Source organism: Lepisosteus oculatus, chromosome 7 (genome assembly GCF_040954835.1).
Source record: "Lepisosteus oculatus isolate fLepOcu1 chromosome 7, fLepOcu1.hap2, whole genome shotgun sequence".
Classification (NCBI taxonomy): domain Eukaryota; kingdom Metazoa; phylum Chordata; class Actinopteri; order Semionotiformes; family Lepisosteidae; genus Lepisosteus; species Lepisosteus oculatus.
The window spans coordinates 4290126-4314655 of NC_090702.1; the positions used below are offsets into that span (position 1 = coordinate 4290126).

The 24530-nt window shown below is 41.0% G+C and overlaps 1 protein-coding gene across 1 annotated transcript in view; it reads right to left on the reverse strand.

Annotated features, from left to right (window-relative positions):
- pparab (peroxisome proliferator-activated receptor alpha b) overlaps nucleotides 1–24530 on the reverse strand; it is a 60671-nt gene extending 36141 nt beyond the window's left edge. Inside the window, exon 1 of the mRNA XM_069192040.1 lies at nucleotides 24308–24530. The gene's annotated coding sequence lies outside the window, so the exon portion shown is untranslated. The remainder of the gene's footprint in view (nucleotides 1–24307) is intronic.

Consider the following 24530-nt stretch of genomic DNA (forward strand, 5'->3'; position numbering starts at 1 on the left):
CAGACACAGAAGATATGTCAGGCTCCTGACTCAAAGGTAAAATCTTCCAAACGAAAAAAGGTACATTACATGCAAATAGAGATAATCAAGTGCCAACAATCAACTCTTTTATTTAAAACTAAGAATCCATGGGTTAAAAACATCATGTCGATTTTGCCCTGTCTGAGGATTTAAGTAATTCCTTTCTCAGGCTGAGTCGTCGATATCTCCAAAGTCCTGCTTGGACTATCCTGAATAGACGATTAGCAAATTGTGTTGAAGGCAGTGTCTTAGAAACTTTTGGCAAACTGCACACTCAATAGTAAATAAATTAGGCAATTTGCCCACAATTACCTTCCAGGGAAAACTACCTTCTGGGCCAGTTTAAGATTCTACCCATCTCACACCATAAAAAAGTAAACAGCAGCATTTATTTTTTTAAACCCTTTTAATCAAGATATTCTTTTACTATTTTCAATGTTCCATTCTTTTTGACAAAAAAAAAAACTTTTCGGTGCTCTTCAAAAGAAGAATGCCTAAATAAACTAGATTATATTAATAATACTGTATAAGAATTATAAAAAGCACAGTAGCATAATAGTGCTGTGAACTGCAGTTTTCCAGATGTAATCAAATAAAACTATCAGTTTTGAAAATAACTATACCTTAACTATTGCCAGTACTTTAACCTCTCCTCCATTCAAAAACAAATTCAAATTCAATATATTACAAAGTCTATTCGTCCAGCTGCAGTTATCGAGATAAGGTTTGCGTCAACCAAGTCATGACCTTAACCTCAAGCCAAACCCTACTTCCCTGTCAAACCATGATAATGCAAATGGAAAAAAAAAACTATTACAGCTGTTATTTACACAAAAACCCTAGCTGTGTGTATAATATTTTGATGGTTTCATCCTTACGTGATTTGGGTGAATAACTGTTCACATCAAATTCCTAACCCCCCCAAAAAAAAGTTTCAGTTATGCACTAAAAAATCAAACTGTGTTTTCTGCAACTTTAAAACTGGGCTCCTTACAAACCTGCACTTAAACAGATTCACAATCGCACAGAGTTGTAAAATCAGAATGATGAACACCTGACATAGCAGCAAACGTTTAACTTTAATCACAATTTGAAAATGCGTATATTCCATAATAATCGTCATATCCCATAATGATTAAATAAACAAATTCCATAGGACCAGATGGCAAGAGTTTTAATAATGGAAAAGCCATTATATTGCACAACAGGCCTAGACTGCAGATGTTGCATAAGTTCCAGGCTCATGCCACCCAACACAAATTAGGAAATCATTCGGCCTGTTTGCTGTTTTTAGGTTTTCCTCTGTACAGTTAAATTTACATTCCCACTGTGCAAACACAGAGTGGATCTTATCATCCTGCACTGATACACAGGTCACTGATAGGCTTAATTACTGTGGTAACTGACCAAAGTACAAACTCCGTATTAGTCTAGGAGCTTTGAAAGAGATAAGGCGATAGGGTGCCCAGCTTTATGAATAGGATTAGTGGAGTATAAATTCATTGTCTTTAACAGTCAACTACAGTGTTACCTTTCTGGGTACATGCACCTTCTTGGATAGCTTTTATTTCTTCTTGCAAGATCAAGATTCTCAGTCATCTGTGTTCTTCTGAAATGGAAAAACGTTTCAACCAATCGGGCATCATTCTCCACTCCACACAAGCTACAGCTTAATATGTCAGTCCTATAAATGATGTGTAATACAGTACTGACAAGTCTTTACACCAGAAACAGATACACTGCTGCTGTTTCGTATTTGCCATGTGCTAAATGTGGAGTGGTGGGCTCACGAGGGGGAGGAGTGTATAAAAAAGCAGACAGCAGCCCTTTTTGAAGAGTTTTTTTTTCTATGCATACCCACAGAAAGGCAGGCTCAGAAAAAAAAAGGTTATTTTACCTTTCTCACATTTGAAGACCGACAGTACTCACAAGAGTTTGACAGCAAGGCTTATCATCGCCTAGTGAGAGCTGATCAGATCTCAGGAAGCTAAGGATGGCTGGGCCTGGTGAGTACTGGGGTAGGAGATGACAGGTGGCTGCTGTAAGTGGTGCTGGTGGACCAGCAGGTGGCGCTCTGTCCATCCATACCAGAATTTCCGAACCTCAATATGGTGACAAGGGACACTGTGTTGTAGGAGGGACTGTCTTTTGTAGGAGATGTTAAAAACTGCTGCCCTGCCTACTTGGTCATTAAAGATCCCATGGTACGATTTGAAAGAGCAGGGGTGTTAACAAGAGTGTCCCTGGTGAAATTATACAAAAAGTCTGCAGTGAAGTCAGTGCGTTCTGTGAACCTCAAGGAGTGCAATTAATTAGCAGCACCTATGATGAATCTGTTCATGTAAGTTTTGCTAATAGAGACTTCCATCCATCTATTTTCTTTTTGCTTTATGCAGTACAGGCTTGCAATTGGGTATATCCCAGCAAGCAATGGGCACATGGCAGGATACACCCTGGACACAAATAAGCACACAGTCACACCAGGTCAAAGATTTATTTGTTTTTTACGGAAGCCAATCAGCCTACCTTAAACGTTATCACTGGAAGAATATACAAACTCCACACAGACAGCACCCCAGGAATTGAACTCGGGGCCCCAGGGTTCTGAGGCTGCAATGCTGACCACTGGGCCACTATACCGCCTACTAGAGACTTGCATCAATGGACGTGTTATTTGGGGGGCCAGACCAAGTAAAAAGAAAGGGAAGAAAAAAGATTCTAAACTACGAGGTATCATACCACGGACTGCAGCGACAGCACAGTTCAGGGGAGGAGAAACACAGTGCGAGAGAGACATACAGTATAAATAGGTTGGCGACACAACTGATCAAAAACTCCAGACAGCCAGTATTAATTGAGGAGGTGGTCCAATTGTGCCCCCCCCCCCCCCAAGTAAAAAAAGAAAACTGGATGACGAGGGCAGGTCTATCACAGGCAACTTTAACAGACAACTAAGGAAGCCATAAGCAATGGAAACAGAAGATGGAACAACAGCTGTCTTGATGCTATCATAAAGTCTGTGAAAGGACTTGGGGATGGGTTTAACAGTAAGAAGAATCCAGATTATACATGAAGTGACATGAATAATAATAATAATAATAATAATAATAATAATAATAATAATAATTGCTTACACTTATATAGCTCTTTTCTGGACACTCCACTCAAAGCGCTTTACAGGTAATGGGGAATCCCACTAATGCCACCCATGTTCAGCCCCACCTGGATGATGCAACGGCAGCCAATTCATAGATGGGGATAGGAAGGAGGCCATGATTGGTAAAGGCCAATGGGAAATTTGGCCAGGACACTGGGGTTACACCCCTACTCTTTTCGAGAAATGCCCTGGGATTTTTAATGTCACGGAGAGTCAGGACCTCAGTTTTACATCTCATCTGATGCACGGCGTCTTTTTACAATATAGTGTCCCCGTCACTATACTGGGGCATTAGGACCCACATGGACTGCAGGGTGAGCGCCCCCTGCTGGCTCCACTAACACCTCTTCCAGCAGCAACTTAGGTTTTCCCCAGAAGGTCTCCCATCCAGGTACCTGCTGAGCTTCGGTGGGTTGCTAGTTGTAAGGTGCAGGGTGATATGGCTGCTAGCTTTAAACTGCTATACAGTATACACATGATTTCTGTGTGGAAATGCAAGGTGATACAGATCTTTCAAAAATGTCTCAGCATCCCAGAGTCTGCCCATGAAGAACAGGACACAAGGTTTAGCCACGACCTGGACTGGACACCAGTCTACTGAAGGACATGCGCACACAGTCACAATTCAGAGGTGACAATGAACCTACTGTAGCCAGCCTGTCTCTGGAAGGTGGAAGGATATCCAAGCACCTGATAAGTGCCAACCAACACGTCACCCTGTTGCCATCTCCTCTCATCTGTACGTGTAGAGAAAGAAGAACTATGACTTCAGTTTGGTATGAAGTTGAAACACATCATTCAGGCAAGTCCCGATGTGCCTCAGGATATTTTTAATCTGACGGAAGAGTCTCTCCACTACAACGGAAACTGAAGTGGAATTTTTGTTTGCTTTTTTTCCAGGCTTATTCCTGCGTCGCCTGAACATGAAGAGTCTTCAGTTTGTCATGAGCTGAGCGAGCCTTAACATTTTTTTTTAAATCTTGACCTTAAAAGAACCATCGTTTTACAACCAACCAGCGCATAATCAAAACCATTGGAAGAATCACTAAACATGGAGTGCTGGAAGATTATGGGTTATTTTAACCATTTCTTTCACATTTTGGCACATAAATCAATTTGATCTGTTTAGAAATGATGAGTATAATTTCTTCCCATAAAGTACTTCACATAACGTAAAGCTGAAAAAGGAGAGGAAACAGAGTTGTAGAGCTGGATGCTGTACTGTAGGTCTTATATTCATTCACTCCTGGTCCTAGAGGGTTGCAGTACTCCAGGTTTTACAGGAAACAGAGGAACAAGTAATTAAAAAAGGCCATTAATTAGTCACAGCAGGCCTCCAGGGCCAGGGGTGACCGGCCATGCTAAAAGGCCATTTCTGAAGAACTGCTTCTGCCCGCGTGTGCTACCTCTCAGACTGTTGTTTGAGATGATCTGAGATGCAAGAAGCCAGTCGCAACTCACAGCTTGAACCAGACAGACTCTTCTGCACAAACCATTAGAATCTTTCACCACCCCCAGTCAGGAACTGGGGGCTGTTCAGTTCGGTGCAACTCTAAACTATGTGAACGAAAAGTGCAAAAAAAGAAATGAGAGAGATGTTCTTTACAAAACGTTTTTGTATTTCGGAAATCTTAGGGTACCTTTCAGTGGCAGTTAGTCAGGATCTCCTGTCACTAGGAGAAATAAAGTGCCATTTCTTGCAACTGTGAAATAAAAAACGAATTCTGATAGGCTTTGGGGAAAAAAAGGAAAGATTTTGCTCAGAGAATGGGAACAAAACTCTTAATTGAACAGAAATAGTGGCCGTTCTCTGTAGTTCCTAGAAGCACATTTGTAAAATTTTCACAAGAAGCACTCACAAATCTGTCAAGAAAGACACTGGCTTTTCCCCCAAAAGTTTCAATGAACTCATGACAATTTAGTCTGAAGCAAATTTTGTGTGCTAGACAAAAATGTTGAGCAAAGACTGAGATTCAAAAGTTCTCTACCTCAATTGAGTGTGCTCAAATCAGTCTGGTGAATTGTCCACCATCCCTGAGTTATTCCAGGGTGAAGTCAACTAAATGTTCCTTTAGATGAAAATCTTTTAAAAACAGCTGGAATGCAAAAACTCACATCCTGCACCCTGCACACTCTGCCTCTTCCATTATACATCTCATTCAGCATCGTACTGTGCTAGGACAGTGCACCAATCCCCCTACAAAAGGTCAATAAAATAAAGTAGAGAATGGCCTCATCCATTTATCATTATACCAGATCAGACGGCTACTTAATATCAACAGCATCAAGGCTCTCTTTCATCTTTGTTGTTTAGAAATCCATTAAATGGAAAAAAAAACTGCTCCAGCTTAAGCTGAACAATAATGATAAAACCAGAACAGAACAGCTCAGTTATTTCTCCTTGCAAAATAAGTGCTATCCAACTTTTTACATGCTGTGCAGTACACAAACCGTATAAAAAGAGAAATTACATTAAAATGCACAGCAAGAAAGGGTAAGATCTCATTCCTTTAAGATCATCGCTAACGTTAGGTTTTCACCTGATATGCTGTTCCAGTGTAATTCAAGTGCTGAATTACTGAACACATTTTGAGAAGTGTGTGGAATTCAGACTTGCGATTTTTCAGCAATGAAGTGTGACGCATACGGGCTTCAGAACTTCAGGTGACACAAATTTACTCCCCCTTCTAACCTACTTCCCAGAAGCTGTTCAAAGAAACAGCTGCCCAGAGGGAACAGTAATTTTACCCGACTGAAACTAAAGCACCACTCAGAGATTGTCATGAAATTCAAGAACAAATGCAGATGTTGTGAATATTTTTTTAATCGTTTATAAAACCACATTTGATCATTTAGAAGAACACCATATTCAAAAATACGCATCTCTTATAATAACTAAAAACTGATGGGTTTATATGAATTAGACCTCCAAGTGGCTCCAAATTGTTTAATGCGCTTGAAACAACATAACTGATGACCAACCGCAATTACCAGTACTGCACGTTGCAAAAACAAATCTGCCTAAACTGATTTTTGTCAAATAAAAACAAAATTATTTACACTCCAGCAATATGTGTTTCATTTATCTTTAGTTGACTTTGACAACCTAAGGAAGTCACTTTCCGTTAACATTTAATAGATTCAGGCTTTTCTAATCTGTGCTCTATACAGAGTTTCTCCAGATACTTTCTGTTATACAGCTTGTACTTGTCAGCTTATTTGTAAAGTTCACAGCACTGACATTCACTTGGAAAGACTTCTGGATATTGTGAATACCAATCTAGAACACTGATTTTATATTCCATTGAGATTTAGCAGTGGAGTTGGGTATGTGCTTCATATCATTAATCTTCTGGGACGTCCAGTGTTTTCCCAAGTACTAGCTTTTTGGAAGACAGAACCAAGTAATTCAATGTAATATCCTTCAATCAATCATTCCACTGCTCCGTTCTTACAAGGCCTCTGGGATATGAGGATCCAAAACAGACACACCTCCTCGATACCCGACAGAAGAGATTACATTATTTCAATCATAAACTTTTCCTTTCAGTCTAAATCATACCACAGACAAAAGAGATTCACAATTTCCAGCATTTCTGAAGAAATAATCCGGTGTGAATAAATCTGAACATGATTTAGAAAAATCTACAATTATTTATGATATCCAATAGTGTCAGCACTACAATTCCATTTATTTATCTAAATACTAAATGCACAAATTATTATATTACAAATACTTACATTGTATCAAAGATATGAACAAATGTGGAGCCTGATGAATCCAAATAATTGATCATGAGGACAAAAGCTCAGAAAAAAAATGATATTGATGACAATTACACAGATTGCACTGTAAGTAATTACATGCCAGAGACCACTCATCATCCACACCTATAGGAGAAGAAATGCACTAAATCCTGTTAACTTTGCATTATCTTCATAAAAATTGTTTATTAACTGGCCACTACCTCTACGGCTTGATGTGGACAAAATAAACAAGCCGAAATTAATCCAAATCTAAGTATGAGACGTATGAATAAAACCTAAAAAGGTTTTCTTTAACATTTATTTTGATAAGTAATGAAAATTCATTTCTGTGTAAAATGTGAAGGTGAAATGAGGCATGGGGGGGCTGTCTTGGTGGAGTTTGCATGTTCTCCCCATGTTTGCATAGCATTCTTCCAGGTGCTCTGGTTTCCTCCCACAGTCCAAACACATGCTGGTAGGTTAATTCTGGGTAAATTGGCCCTGCTGTGTGTTTGTGCCCTGTGATGGACTGGCATACCACCCGGGGTGTATCCAGCCTTGTGCCCGTTGCTTGCTGGGATAGGCTCCAGCTCCCCCACGACCCTGTGTTGGTTAAAGCGGTCAGAAAATGGGTGGATGGATGGAGATATTACTAAGGTCTAATGTAGGAGACCTACCATTTACTGAATCTAACACTTAAATCATATGGAGATAATTAACCATCAGAAAATTAGATTAAAGGCCAAAGCAAAAAGCATCCATGTTCTTACAACCCTAGATTTCATGTGCAGTTTTTATAACGGCACCATCCAGAACTCTATAAACGATATTTTCTTCATGGAACGCATGAGTTGTCTGGTACTTTAAAAAAAAAAGCAGCTACAGTCCTGCCTAAACAGCAGATACGATGGAGGTTTCAATATCTATCCTTTGCTCAAACTTGGCAAAAGCAGCAACTACATTTCCAAATTAGCCTGAACACATACACATATATATATTTACTTAGATAATTTCTGGAAGAAAATCTGTTCTTTCCAAACTCTTAGTCATGGAGTGAAATCTTGGGTAACATATCCAGCTCCCATGCATTGATTGGCACGCTGTAACTAAATACAGCCAGCATGTGAGATGAGTTCCCTCAGATTCATTACTTATAAATATCTGTAATGTACATTATTTCAACTCATAGTTGTGAATTATATGTCTACATTGTGCTCTTCAATGAGCACAGTAGCAAATTTGGGCCTCACATAATTTATTTTTCTTCCAGTTTTAATACTCCTTGTCCTGTCAAACACTACCTTAAAGCAGTCAGAACACTTACACTGCCAGCACTGCCTTACTAACCGAACATGTGAAAAATTTCTAGTGATCACAAAAGGCATAATGTTCCACAATTACTATACAGAACATGATCGTAAGAAAGGTTACAGGAGGTGGCTATTTGCCCTTATTGTTTGGTTACCAATAGATATTCAAGGATCTCATCAATCCGTCTGTGCATACTATAATTGCTTTATCCAATTAAGGCTTGCAGATGAGTCGAAGACTAAACTGGCAAGCAACGGGCGCAAGGCAGGATACACCCTGGACAGGACGCCAGGCCATCATAGGGCACACACAGACACAGACAAAGACAAAGACGTACACCAGGGTCAATTTTCCCAGAAGCCAATTAACCCACCAGCTGGTCTTTGCATTGCACAAGGTAACCGGAGCTCCCAGAGGAAACCCGTGCAAACCGAATAAGAACATGCAAACTCCACACAGAAAGCATCCCAGGAATTAAACCCAGGGCCTCAGCAGTTATGCTGACCACCACACCACTGTGCTGCCCTCCTTCTAAATCCCCAGGCAGAATATTTTCAAAGAATACTGCACGAGATAAGATAAGATCACTTTATTGGCCATATTCAATTTCTTGTATTAGGAATTTGTCTTTTTCACAGACCCCAGCTTGCTCTCCATGAGACACACAGACAGGGAGAGAAGCTGGGGGTCAGAGCACAGGGTCAGCCATTTATATGGCGTCCCTGGACCAGTTGGGGTGAAGGGCCTCGCTCAGGGGCCCAACGGAGTAGGATTCCTCTGTCAGCCATGGGATACAAACCGGCAACCTTCCAGCCACAGGTGCAGATCCTGAGCCACAGAGCCACCGCACTGCACAAGACCCTGCATGATCCTACAAGTGCATCTAAGAGCCTGCAAAGGATCCTAAAAGATCCTACAATATTCACAGAATTCAGTCGATGTCTTGTAGGTATCTTTATGAATTTACCAATCTGCTCTCACGTATTTCTTTTGAGTTTTGAGATCTATTTGTTGGAGCAATCAGAGCCAATTCCAACAGCATCATCTCCACTTTGGATTTGAACCCATCGAACAAATGCCTTTCAAATGTCCCAAGCAATTAATTCACACTCCTGCCAATGATGCTAAAGAAAAGACTGTAAACCCCCATAGGTTGGTCTATATTCTCATCTATTTCAAATGTAAAAATGTAATCAGATATTCATGAAAGTCTGAATAAAAGATTATATATGGATACGCAGGTAAACATGTCTTACAATATACTGTATTTAGATTATTTAAGCAAGAAAACTGTAAAGCAAAAACATCTTTGTGAGAAAAAAAACGGGTTTTGGACTGACATTTCCTAAAATACTCTGCTTCCTTATCATGATCTTAAGTATTTACAATTGGTATTGGATCATGTTTCTCATAAAATTGTCACTAAGTTCCAGTCCCTGAACAGGATATAAAAGAAGGATCGATTGGGATCCAACAGAACAACAAAAGATCGACTGCAAGCTTAGTGCCAGGATCTCAGAGTAAAGAAAAACAGAAAAGTTTGAAAAAATATCAAATACATTCAGGTGAACATTTAGGTTAACTGACCCAATGGCCTCTTCTGCAAATATTGACACAATGATGAGTTAGGAACTATTTTAATCAAATCCTGTTTCTGCTCAATAGCTGAACATTTTAGAGGATTCAGATTTCAGTTCTTTATTCATTAGTATTTTAGTATTAAAATCGACAGTATTAATTATTAGCAGCCTTATGGTCAATATCCAGGCATAGGCTGTGGTGACAGTTCCTCCCTGCCTCGTTCTGTCCTACTTCCAAGAACATCAGAACGGCCTGAAACAAGGCCTCTAATTATAAAAATTACACAAACAGCATTTTTTCAACCTAGCTCACAAGAACACAGACATGCGCACACCCACACAAGACAGCTGTTGCTGGTTTCTGCCAAAATGGACAGAGCTTGCACTTGGCTTCTCCCTGGAGGGAAATTTCAGGAAAAGCAAATAAATGTATGTCTTAAGCTGTGAACGAAAAGGCAGCACCAGCAGTACGCCCCGATTTCTCAAGCATGAGCATTTCCCAGTTTTAGCATCTGCAGCCCAATTTTCCAAGCTCCCCTGGTCTTTCAAAGAAAACCTTTCAATGTCAGCTTAAAGCCATGCTCAAGGCTTTCAAAAGGCAGTGTTATGAAGTTCTCAGCTGAGAGGTTTGACTATTGTTAAGATGACTTAAACTGACTTGCCGTAGAGAGCTCAAATTAAATACAAAGAATTCTAATAAGAAGTTATAAAACCACAAAACGCACTGAAAACAGTAAACGCTCATGATATTTGACATATCGTCTTCTATCGCATACAGTATGGATATAGTTCTGTATAGTTCTCCCCATCAAATGTTTATACCACCTCTACATCAACAGCTATCATACAGTAAGATCATCTGAAAGTGGATTGCTTAACATTTTTAAAACTAGCGATCCAAAGAGCTGCAATATACGTAAGATATGAGCTTCAACAACTTACTCAAAGCATCCCTTAGTGCGTTTTTACTTTGTGATTAGTGCAGCTTAGTTGATGTAATAAGAAACCGCGTTTGTTGTTTCGCAATCTTTGAATCACAATCACTGGAATCTTCAAAAACCTGATCAAGACAATGCAAGTGCAAGGTATTCTAACAAATTAGCTTGGAAAACGTATTCACTACTTGTATAAAAGATCAAACATACCTACAACAATGACACAAGAGCTTTTAATGAATTAGAAACCATGTATATGTTTTACAGATTAGATGTTTTTATTCTAAACTGTAATAATTAAGATGTACCTTGCTGTATGTGGTGGAGGGTTAATGTCAGCAAAACATGCAAATAAGACATACAAAGTGCAATTTACTGATTGCATAAGTAGCCAGCCCCCAATGCTTGGTGAAAGCATTTCTGGCAACAATTATAGTATTGCCGTCACTATTTTTAGATTGGTTAATCCCAGCTTTGCACAGTGGGATAGAATCATTTGGGCCAAATCGCTAGCTTTGACAGGTTATTTGGGGATAATGGATGAACTGCAATCGTCAAAGTCTCGGCATGCATTTACAAAGTCAGGACTTTCCCCGGGCTGTTCCAGGATATGTCCAGTGTTGATCTTGCACAAAGCAGAACGCTTTCTATCTGGAACACGAAGTTCCTTCTGCCCCACGACTGCAGCCAGTTTCAAAGGATATTCAAAATAAACCATTTTCAGTAAGGGCTGCTTTACTGCCACTCACCCATACAGGGGGAACTTGTGCAGGAGCCAGGATATTAATGCTGTACAAACAACGAAGCCCATCTGAGACACATCGCCTTGGAACTCACAACTGGCAGTGATTCAGTTGGGAAAAAGAAGATCCCACATAATATGAAAAGGTGGTCATGCTGAGAGTTGAATTGGGAGTCCCATGGGTAGCTTTTGTAGATTTATTTTGGGTCTGGAGGAGGCTGGCTTCCAGGGAATGATTACATCAAGATGCCTGGGGTTACCTAGGGTATTGTTCAGTTAAGCAAGACGACTATACTTTGCTAGAACAGGCTGGTGCAGTATATTGTGTACAGTTAAAGCATCAGTGCTTGAATTATGTGATTCAACACTAGGAGTTCTGCTCAGGGAAGAACCAGTGGAATACAGGCCAGTGCAAGAAAACAGGTCTGCACTACATGTCACAGATACACACATATTGTTGTGTTAAAGCAAAGCAGCTATATGACCCTGGGACAAAAGGTTGCTGATGGAAAAGGTGTTAGTGGGACCAGTAGGGGGCGCTCAACCTGTGTGGGTCCTTAGGCCCCAGTAGAGTGCTGGGGACAATATACCATCCTATGGATGAGATGTCAAATCGAGGTATTGATTTGCTGTGGTCGTTAAAAATCCCAGGGTGATATTCGAAAAGAGTCGTGGTGTTACCCCAGTATCCTGGCCAAATTTTCCTCCTGGCCTCCTAATAATCCCCATCTCTGAACTGGCTACATCACTCTGCTCTCCTCCCCACTGAGAGCTGGTGTGTGGTACTTTTGTAAGGCTCTGTGCATGAGCAGCCAATACAACGTTTTGTAGCAGCTGATCCACCAAATTTACCTATCACATGTCATGGATATCACTTATTCCACTTTAACATCTAGAAAGCTCAGTTACACTATTTGTACAGGGCTGCCTGCTTAACACAAAATGGCAAATAATTCACTAGAAATTGATGTGCTTTTTTATACTATTGTTTTTTCATTCTTTATACAGAAAAAAATAGAATAGATAAATGTGTAATTGATAAGCGGTGTACACTGTGGATTCACATTTCCCTTTGCAGTCACTTCATGTATAACTCATACTACAAGCACAGGATCAAAACACTTATGTGAAAAAAGTACAGGACAACAACATTTAGGAAGGACTATTTTCTAGAAGGCCAGCCAGAAAACAGCCGGAATATTCAAATATTCTTTGAGCACACTGAAATAAAATCGAGGGATATTATCAAAACAATCGAGGTGATTTGAAGGAAAGATGATCGAACACCAAACTACACTTAAGACACTTGAGCAGAATGCAAAAATGCTAACCTTTGGAAAAGCCAGTGTATAACGAGTATTGACCACATACTGTACACAGCTACAGTATTAAAACCGCTGAAAGTCTATGGCTGTTCATAATTCGCAGTTGGGAGATGAGTGGAAAATTAAAAAAAGCCTCAAACGTGTAAGATTTGATCCAGGTGCAAGAAAAGGGGAAGAGTTTTACGAAAGCAGCGGTTCTCTCTATACGAATAGCAAAGGCTCAGTAATTATCTGTTGCTGTTCCGGCACTGGGACAGCCCGTCGATGGTCCTAACCTCCCAGCGAAGCACAGCCTACACATTTCTGAAGAGGAAGGGGGGGTGGGAAAGTCGACAGTCTCTCATCCCCCGCATCTGTATGACGAGAAAGGGTCTGAGCAGCCTGAATCTGGGAAGGCAATTCGAAGGAACGGCGGGCAGTGGAAAACGGCAAAAATCCCAACGTTATTTCTAGCGCAAGGGGGGGAAAAACTGGAGGAATGAAGTAATTCCACATGATCGGAAAAAAAGTCACACAGACCGGGAACCGCGCTGCGCTACCGCCAGCTCTTCCTCCTTCTCAAACTTCTGCCAGCATCGAAAAACCAATTTTATTTACAGTAACAGCGCTTTCTTCAGTCATATACAGGCTTTAATGCTGCATGAACCCGATATACAAATTGCTTATACAGTACATGCAGCGTCATTTTTTTTTTTGTCTGGGGAGGGCGTCTTTACAGTACCCCACACAAGTCAGTAAAAAATAACCAGAAGAGTGCTTTGCTTGAGAACCAATGATCTGCCACAATACGTCGTGTTATGAGCCTACCGCACAGGAAAAACAAGGGCAAGTGTCTGTACATGTCCTGATTTAAAAAAAAGACAGGACACAGCCACCATCCTGCATATACCGTAAGCATCACTCTGACACGTCTGGAAAACCCCTCGAGTAATAACAGTACACCTTAGGGCTGGTTCGTTTATACTGGATAGGTTTCAGCATTTGCGTTCAAATTGTTTTATTTGCATTTCTAAAGCGTTACATTGTTTATTGACTATTATGAACGCAAGTCATCTTGGATGAAAGCCATCGGCTTCATTCATTCATTTATTTATCTGAACTACAGACCTTCTCAGTACAAACAAGGTCAATGTCCATTAACTATGTTTAGTTACCTATGCTTTCATCAATAAGGGGTCCTAATTCATTGCACTCTGGGTCTTAAACAATACTTTTCCATTAAACCATTTATCTAGTTACGAAGATGGCAAAAAAAACAGCATTTAAGTACTGTAAGTGAAAGAATGAACAGCAGGCAGCTTATTGTTTTAATAGCATTTTTTTATTGCATAAGAAACTACTCTTTCTACCGTTAGACAAAACAAAAGCAACCTCTCTCTATGTCTGAGGTGAGAAGAATCAGGTGACCCTTTTCCCTGTATCCAGGAAGCACAGCGGATGTTCCAGTAACTACGGCTTGAATTATGTGTACCCTTTACTTTTTCATTTACTGTAGTGCTGCTTCAGTTAAGCTGTTGGAAACGGGCAAGCAATTGAGAGGAGTGGGGTTCTTCTGTTTAAGGAGACTGCACTGGTTTCCTTCACCTGACATACTGCGTTTGCATACCAGCACACGCATAAGCACCAGTGCCACTCTGCGGACAGCATTCCTTTAAATGCTTGATAACACCACTGCTGAGCTTTAAGCTGTACCTTCAATTTCAGAACATTTGCAAACCTGAAAACAACTTTGGTTTTAAAAAAATATAAAGTAGAACTTGTTATGCTGTTTTGTTGAGATACATTAATGAGACACTAATTTTAAAACGCACAATACATTCGGTGAACAACAGGATAACCAACAGAAGGCTTTCGATTACATACAGAGATTATTGGATTTATACCTGCAGCAATCCAGCAACACACAATGGGCAGGAGAGTTGCTTTGAGATCTAGGTGATGTGTCTCAAAGTATATTGTTCTTGTCCAGTGCTGAAGTGTGTTCATCAAAGTATGTCTTGATGCCATATGAGTTTCTAAATGTTATAATATATTGGCACCTAGCCAGGGGACAGTAATCTGAATAATGGGGTATTCCTTTTTGCTGATCTGAACTTCTGTGGAATTTGTAACTAAAATGTTATGCAAGTGTCCAAAGTTCAGTAGCAAAAGGACGAGGACTGTTTTTCTAAGCCAAGAAGGGGAGTTTTGCACAACATATAGGAGTCAATGCCCAAAGGCATTTGGAAAAAGTAAACGCATTAATCAGGAAAAAAAAAACACTATGTGGCAATATTTTTAAAATTTGTAGGTACTACTACTTCTGTTTTTCAACACAAATAAGAATATGAAGCTGAAAACTGCACCTGAGCTGTTATTTACAACATCATATTTTAACAACTAATTTATAGTATACCTTTGTGTGGTCTTAAAAATTCAGATAAGAGCAATTACACTTCAAAAGCCACAGTTACAGGCTATTTTCCAGTGATCTTCAAGGTTAATTACTGGAATAGTTTTGAAAAAGGCAAGCAAAGCTTGTTTTAATGTTAAAAGCTGATTACCGATCTGCAGGGAGATATTCAAGTAATGTGCCTTTTTCAGCCCTTGTAGACGCCACAATAGAAACTTGGAGACAATCTGAGCTCCAGTGAAAACACATTATTTCTAAACCTGAAAATCCTGTTTCACTAAAAACTGCCTCTCTTCGTGCTGCTTAATGTAAGAATAGTCCCACTCTGAGGTTTCAAATTCACCTACAACCAAAGTGAAAGCATGAACCTCAAATGTACAGTATACATTATAACTCTAGATGGCTGAGCAGCCCAGCGAGCTCTCTTAAACAGATCTTTTTATCATTGCTTTTTTTTTCTTTGTTCTTTTCTATTGTTATTGTTCCTAGTCCTCAGTTTCCCTCTCCCCAATCTTCATGCACATAACTTATGATCCACAAACACTTTCAGACATCGGAACAAGATAGTCCGCAGGACTATCACTTAGTCTAGAAGATCTGGACTGCATCAGCTCACACGGAGTTCTCCGACAAGGCCTGGAACCATAGTATCACCTGAACAAGGTAACCAAGCCAGGAAGCATCGCAAACGATGTGAATGAAAATGGAAATGCGGTAAGCGAGCTGGGCTACAAACAAGACTAAAGACCGAACCGAACAAACATCCTTTACCAACCATTTTACTCGCCAATGTCCGATCCCTCGACAACAAACTCGATGATCTCAGACTGAGACTCTCCACACAACGAAAAATTAAAGAATGCTGCGCTTTTATTTTTACTGAAACATGGCTATGACAGACGGTGCTCGAGGAAAGCTCTAAGCATCATCAAAGACCCCACACACCCCAGCTACAGACTGTTTGACCCTCTACCATCTGGAAAACGGTAGCATTCGGGCCCGGACTACCAGTCTCAGAGACAGTTTTTACCCCTGCGCTATCAAACTATTAAACTCCCAGCCTCTCTCACCTACGATCTGAACCTCACAGTGCCTTCTTTCTTACCAAAAACTCAAACGCACATTGAAATCTACCTCTACCTCACATGTCAAAAAGCTCACTCCCCATAATTTTCTATCCTTTATTTGCTACATACTCATTGCTATATGAGTATAATGACAATAAACTTGAACTGAGGTGCTAATCTCTTTTTAAAATGCTGAAATGCACCTAAAGAAAAAAGATCACAAAGCAAAACACTCAACAAACAGCAAGTTCTCCCCTAAAAAACTCTGAATTGTGTAACAGTCCTATACAACAAGGGCTACTGTATGTCCCCTTTAAATCATACATTTTAAACCTGAAGATAATTCCAGATGCGTTCATTAGCACAAGAAGTCACCCGATGTTACAAGGCCTTCACATTCCACTGGGTTACAAGGCAACAGCGTCTAGACAACATACAGAAGGGACTAAATGACTCAAAACAGAACACAGCTGTGTGAAATTTAGACTTCATAAATTGACAGGCCGGTTACTGAAATTTTGTAGTCAATGGTGACATCGTAATTAAAATTACTCGGTTCCAGTCACTTCACTCACAAAAAAAAAAAGACATTTGTGTCACGGAGAAAGGACAGAACGAACAAGATCAACTAGTCCAATCCCAGAACTAAGCAGGTATCTTGTGATGACAGGTGAAGACAACTAAATCCCTAAAATAAAGATATGTAAAGAGGGACTTCATAAAACCCTCAATGAAATAGATAAGGTCAATCAAAGCCATTTATAAGTTCAGGCGGGTAGCTGCATCAGCATGCGTAGGCTGCAAAGAAACAGGTAATAGGCTTATTCCATGCTGAAAAAAAGAAGAAAGAAAACACAATATTTCAGCCGTGAAGCCCTCTTCAGGTGTGAGAAAGAGAGTAAGTGGCAGCTGCCCCTTGGTCACTCCTCACTTCCGCACGGGGGTCCCAGACTCCTCGTCCTGTGACTAGGGGGCTGGCCCTCAGTCAGGTGGGTTTAGACAAATGTATTGCGAGTAAAACACTCTATAAACCTTTCAACAGGCTTAATTCCTGGGTGCAAAGGAACAAGTAAGTTTATTCCATGCTGAAAAAAAGAAGAAAGAAAACACAACGTTTCGGCCGTGGAGCCTTCTTCGGGTGTGAGAAAGACAGGGCAGTAGGCAAAGGTAATGTAGCGGGAGAACAAAAGCTGGGAGAGAGGAGGAGCGAGAGGCAGGAGCAGCGGACAGAAAGAGAGGCCAATCAAGAGATGCAAAGTCAGAATAGGTGTAGAGAGGTGTGAAATTAAACTGACAACGTATAGAGAGAATTTAGAAGAAAAGTAGTTTGTTGTTAAGAGAAGGGGGAAGGTGTGATCCTAGCTGCAGGATAAGTTTGGTTACTGCAGTCTTTCTGAGGTATGAGTTCGGAAAACAATCTTTGAGAACACAGATGAGAGATTAGAGTGGTCATGGCCGTCAGAGGTACAAATAAGAAACAATGGGCTTGGAGAGATCTTTAATCTTCACAGCCCTAACATGTTCTCTGAAGCGGTTTCCGAGTCTCCTTCCTGTTTCTCCAATGTAGATGGCTGGGCATTTACTGCAAGAGATATAGGAAATAAAGTTGCTGGAGGTACAAGATGCCATCTGGGTGATCCGGAATGGTCCTGAGGGGCCTTGAATGAGTGCAGTGTTAGATGTATACTTGCAGATGATACAGCAAGCTCTGTTGCAGGGGAAAGTGCCTGGTGTGGATGGTTGTTGAGGGAGGTCAAGTGAGCTGTGAACAAGAAGGTTATGCAGATTAGGTGGTCAGCGATATGAGATGATGGGGCGGTCAGAAAAGAGCGCCCCAATGGAGGGATCATCTTGTAGGATGGAAAAGTTGTCATTAATAGTCCTGGGGACAAGAAGTGTGTTGGGGTGGTAGGGAAGCACCAACAGAATGTGGTTGTTACGGGAGTTCCTGATTGAGTTGATGGTCCGAGGGGTGTTTTTGGCTCGGGCAAGGGCCCTGTCAATAACATTGCTGGGGTATCCCCTGTTGATGAAAAACTATTACTTAGAAGTCAGTACAGACAGTAGAGACTGAGAGCACAAATAGAGGCTGAAAAACAACAGACCTAGAGCAAAAGCCATCAATCATTAAAGCTATGGTTTATACTGTATGCATACAGTGAGATTGAAACATGCAGAAGAGTTTTTCACTCTTTAATTTTTACATTTAAAACACTGGGATCAGAAAATAACTCTCTGAGCCTAGCAATCTGCTCAATAAGAAAGCTGCCAGGGCTCTCCTCAGTCCAAAGGACTTAAATAATTAGGACATACAGTATATTGTGGTCATAAATACATGATCACAATGTATGGTCTTATATGACCATAAGAACATAGTTAGATACTGTAACATTAAAAAGAACCCCTGCTATGAGGTTCGCTTGTTCAATTCATTGTTTCAATATTGGGAAAAATAATCACCAAACAAAAATTGCTTTAATAGCCACTTTACATATAGTCTAAGACGCTTGATTGTAAAAGTATATATAATGTAAAGTATTTTAAAAGGCAGGCAATTTTCAGTTGGTAAATTATCTCCAAATCGCTTATGAAAACTTCAAAATCATTGTTACAGTCCGTAAATAGAAGGTGTATCTTACATCATATCTTGGAAATTTCTCCACCCATCCATTCTCTAACTGCTTTATTCAGTACAGGGCTGTGGGGGAGCCAGAGCCTATCCCAGCAAGCATTGGGCACAAGGCAGGATACACCCTGGATGGGACACCAGTCCATTGCAGGGCAAAACACAGACATACCCATTCACACCAAAGCCATTTTTTCCAGAAGCCAATTAACCCGCTAACATGTCTTGGGACTGTAGGAGAGAGCACATGGAGGAAACCCACACAAATGTAGACAGAACACATAAACACCATGCATATAGCACCCCAGGAACTAAAGCCCAGTGCTGAGGCAGCAGTGCTAACAACTGCACCACCATGCCACCCCCCTACTGATACAGTATGTATGAATCAAAATTACTAAAGCACAGGAAATGCAAATTAACATATTTTTACTTAAAAATGACTTCTGTAAGTAATTCCTGCAGGCAAAACAAAGGACGATTAACTTAGACTGACAAAGCCTGCTAGTTCTATACAGTATCATCCGCATTTCTACAGCAAAATGTAATGACCTGTAATTTCCATAGGTGAAAGATATCTAGAACAATAGCAACAGGAAGGAGTTATAGACTGCTGCCAAAGGAGAGAGAGGACAAATGAAATGTCAAAGAGGTGTGGGTAATCAGTCACAGAGCAGACACCCAAGAAACAAACAAGTAAAAATCCCACTGCTCCACCTAAGCAGTACTGGCAATGCAAGATCAATACTGCACTTTGTACAATACCATTAGCTTAACAGTTCAAACCACACTTGATGTCACAAGGCCATGCCGTGAACCACAGATGTGTCTCATTAACGAAATGTGGATGCGATAAGGGTTTAAGTATTACAAAAGCTGCATAACGTAAGCTTCACGCATTTTGACTATGCACCACCCCTTTGAAAAATCCACCCTCTAACCGGTACACTGCCAATTCTCCACCTAGGTCTCTCAGCTATCGGCTGGCTTTTATTCAACACACTCCAGCACTACTGAAAGTGCACTTCTCTCAGTTGGCATTGTCCTTTCCTCCAAAAATTCTAGTCTCCTGTCTGTGCCCCCCAGGCCTGTCTACACTCTATGGGTGACAGGAGATTCTTTTGCTATGCCCCTAAGCTCCGGAACTCTGTTCCCAAGGATATCAGAGAGTTACCTACCACGAGCCTCGTTAAATCCAGACTCAAACCCATCTTTTTTGGAAGGTCTTTTATTTAATCAGTTCTGTGGGCCTCTTTGCTTTCCTCCTGTATTCCATACACCCCCATCTACTCTCTGCCCTCACCTCGTTTTTTTTGTTCTGTAAAATGCTCTGAGAAGCCACCTTTAAAGGAGCTCCATAAAAATAAAGTTAATTTATCGTTCTGCTTCCCTCTCACCTGTCTTAATGCTCCTTGACCTCTGTCACCTTTGATGGATGGATCCATGCACTCTTCCGTCTTGCTGGTCTGGGAACCTCTGGTGCTGCTCACAGCTAGTTCCACTGCACTCACTCTCTACTGGTGTTCCTCAAGGCACAGTGCTGGGTCCCCTGCAGTTCTCTCCTAACACCTGCCTCCTAGTACCTCTGATCTCCTAACAGGTTTTTCATTCCAACGTTTTGGAAACGATGCTCAGATCCTCTGCTCCTTTCCTCCTTCTGATGCCCGTCTCCTCCTATATTAAAACCTCTCTCTCTCCCCAATCCGAGCTTGGAGAAACTGACCGCACTACCATCACCTAAAAATGAAACTCTCTCAACCTGCCCTCCTTCTTCCTCCCCTTCTGCCAACCGCTCCATCTTTATCCCTCCTGAATTGACTTTTCTCTTCCACCTCCGCCAAAAAATTCTCTGTCAATCTTGACTCCCTCCTCTATCCTATTCCTATCACATTCCCATTACTTCTTACCCTTCTTCGCTAACTTGTCTACACAGCTTGTAGACCCTGGTTGAGTTGAAGAGGAAGAAACAGCTCTGGCCAGGAGACCCATCGGGAGTGAATTGCTCTGGTCCAGAAGGGACTCGTCTCCTGGACCAGCTATTTTTTTGCCCTCTTCAGCTCATTCAGAACTCTACGGCTCACCTGGTCTTTTCTATACCTCGCTTCTCTCAGGCCACACAATAACTGGGCGGAGCAGTGGCACTGTGGCTAAGGATCTGCGGCAGAGCCTGGAAGGCTGCCGGTTCGTATCCCATGGCCGGCAAAGGAATCCTACTGAATCCTACTGAGCAAGGCCCTTAACTCCAACTGCTCCAGGGGCGCCAAAAAGATAAATTCCTAATGCAAGAAATTGTATATGGCTAATAAAGTCATCTCTTATCTTAACTCCTGTCCCCCCAAATGGCTCCCTAGAGCTAAAAAAATCAATTTGACAACATCCGTTCTTGCCCATCACTGTCTTAACCACTCTGCCTCATTCTGTCTCCACGACCACCCTCTATCCTCTCCTCCTCCCCCAGGCTAACTCTTTCTATCCTCCTCCTGGGGCCTCAGAACCACAAGAACAATCAGAACCACTCAGCCCCATGCAGGCTCCTCCTCAAGAGGAATCCGTTTTCGACAGCACATGTGATCCCTTTCATGCGGTCGTTAAACGTCTCACCACAGGCTGATGCTCACTGCTCTGCCCTCCTGCTCAAAGAGGCTCCTTCTTTACTGTAATCAATGTCTCCTCCTTGCTGTTTTCCATGCAGAGGACATTAGTTTTCCCTGTTTTGCACTGCACAAGCATTGCATGTCCACTAAACCTCACTGCTTTGTTTTCAATGATGCATTGATATTAGCTTTTCATACTGTGTTTGATATTTTTTCTTTTAATGTGCACTTCATATATAATTTGATATATCACACATTCTATGGGATATGTGCATCTGATAATAATAATAGACAGCCACGACTCAGTTAATTTAAATAAGTCTTTATTGGCATACAATTTTCTTCAACTGCTTGATCCAGTATTTTGACTTTGATCTGTATTTTTAGCAAGACAACCCTATTTAAATAGGTATTCAATGTGATACAATTTTCTCATAGTTTATAGATTTAGAATTTCTCAAAATTTACTGGCTGTATTAAACACAGCAAGTGGGAATAAAATTCAGCATAATCGCCATATATGTGTGAAGGTAAATATTACTGTATTACTTAAGTTTTTTGTCAGCTTGGCTACCTCCCTAAATATTTAGGTATAGAATGATATATTGTTTCACTTATTGACTGTGAAGCATGGGTATCAAAATGTATTTCTTGTGAGCTCACGTCATGTTAAGATTTCACCAAAACAAAACTTTGTGCATATTTCAAGGGTGAAACGGGCCTCAAATGAAACTGTTCACAAAGGGAGCAAAATCACTGTACCCACCATTTACAGAAAGCCTGCAAAAAGACACTAGTAAGATTGTTCACAAACTGTTACTTTTACATCAGTATGAATTGGACTTTGTCATAAAACAACAGTTGGCGCACTGCCTCATCCATCATGAAAATATTCCTCAAATATCCCTTCCTCCACAAGGGCATTCACAGGGTAGCACTTAGAAATTCAACGGACCAAAAATGAAGTGGAAAAACAAGCTCTCCAAAGAGAAGGCGATAATCGTAAAAATGAAACCACGCACACAACCAGCGATATATAACATGGAAACCAACTTGTTTAATGAAATACCCTTCACCTGCCCGATGAATTACCGCAGTCTCGATAAAAACGTTTCTCCGCGCAGATGAAAAATAAAGAACAGAGACACGACAATAAATTTAAATAAATCAGAGCCTCGACCTATTGAGGTAATTTCACAGCCGACATCGTCCGAAACGTTTGCTAACCCCAGTAAAATACTGTAGCCAGACATTTAGCTGCTGGTGGTGGTTACCAAGTTACTGTATTTGGGCTGCGTGTTTTTTTTATTATCATAGGACAGAAAAGCGAGCGCTGTTACATGTCCCAGCTACTGTAACCCCACCAATTTTACAAGTAAACGAGATTATGCGTTGCAAAGCACCCTTTCCACTTTTCAGTTCGAGACACGCTCCCGTAATTGATTATGACACAGCGGCTGGATACCGGCTCTGATTTTGAGAACATAGTCCTGATTTGCCCGAGTGACATTTTACTCGGAGACTATGGAGTTAAGAGGAAGGATTTCTCTTTGCACAGGACAACTCCATTGTGCGCAACAGTGGCCTGCAAGGCAGCCAAAATTGCGTTTTAGGCTTAAGGAGGCATTGCGAAAGCTTGTAAAATCCCATGACAGCTGTACCTAATCCGCTACATCGATGAAATGTTGAGGACCGGGTATTTCGTTTATTTAATTCGGCGGTGAATTAAGACACCAGCAGTGACCGGTTAACAACCTACCCTCCATCGCTCTTCGAGAGGACTGGCCTCTCAATTTTAAACGGCGTTTATTAAAACGTTGAATTGCACCAATTAACCAATTTCGCTATTTACCGAGTAAGTGCACAGGTATCGTGTTGATAGCAGAACTTTCAAAAAGTGAAATGAAAAGTTTACGTTTAAAAGACTCGTCAAATATATATGAACATAGGGGTTAAAAACATGTAATTATTTTATCATTACATTAGAATATTCTTAAAATTACTTTTTATGACTCCTGTTTCCCGTCTCCAACCCTACCTTTGCTCTACGTAGAGTCGAAGTTCAATGCTAGGCTACTAAACTGATTAAACTCCTGTTCAACTCGCGTTGTGTAGAGACAATTGGTACACGACTGCACTGCTAAATACACGTTTCTGAGCAAAGAATATGTTGCAGGTCATGATCAATCCTCTGCCTACACGGTATAATTGTCACGAAATAGCTACAGAATAAACCCTGCGCTTGAAGTAAACACGGAGGACTTGAACTGCATTCTTCTCTATCAACTTGTCAGTAATGTTCATCGCATCACCCGCAACTGAAAGCGCAGCTAAAAAAAGCACGAAGGAAGTGATTAGTTCTCCTACAGCATATAGTTATTAGATCCGCATGCATAGATACATAACTAGCATGTAAAGGACGGAAAACAACCTGTATAGTTGCCTGCAGCTCGTTGCTATTCGTCATATGCGCACGCATGCTCCATCCAGAAACAGAATGACATCTGCGAGGGTTTAGACATGGTATACGGGTGTTGTGTGATTTTCAACTTTGCGCATATAATATCACAACTATGCATGGGGTCAATTTAGGAGACTAATCAATGGTACACGGGAGTTGTGAAAAGAAAAGCCGAGTCTCTCATAAGAAGCACAAAACTTCCAAAAACAAGACTTTGCAACAACGTGCAATTTCAACGACGGGCAGCTGAGTTACTGCACGCCGAGTGAGGGGGGACGTTGTGCTGGCAAGAAGTCCCTTGAACTTTTTTTGCCTACAAAAAGAAAAAAAAAAAACAAAATCGTTTCACCTTGTCATCAGGTGCCCTTGCAGAAGCCGCCATTTGCCTCGCCAGCCGCCGCGGAGGGACGAAAGGTGTCAGGGCTCCGATCCGCCAAACAGCAAAGCGAAAGAAAAAAAAAACACAAACCGGGCTTTTCAGGCACGTATTTGCCTGCCTCTTTACGAAAGCACGGCCACTGTCAAAATCCCACAGTAGGCGCAGCCAGACAGCAGTGCCTCCCCCACGTCTA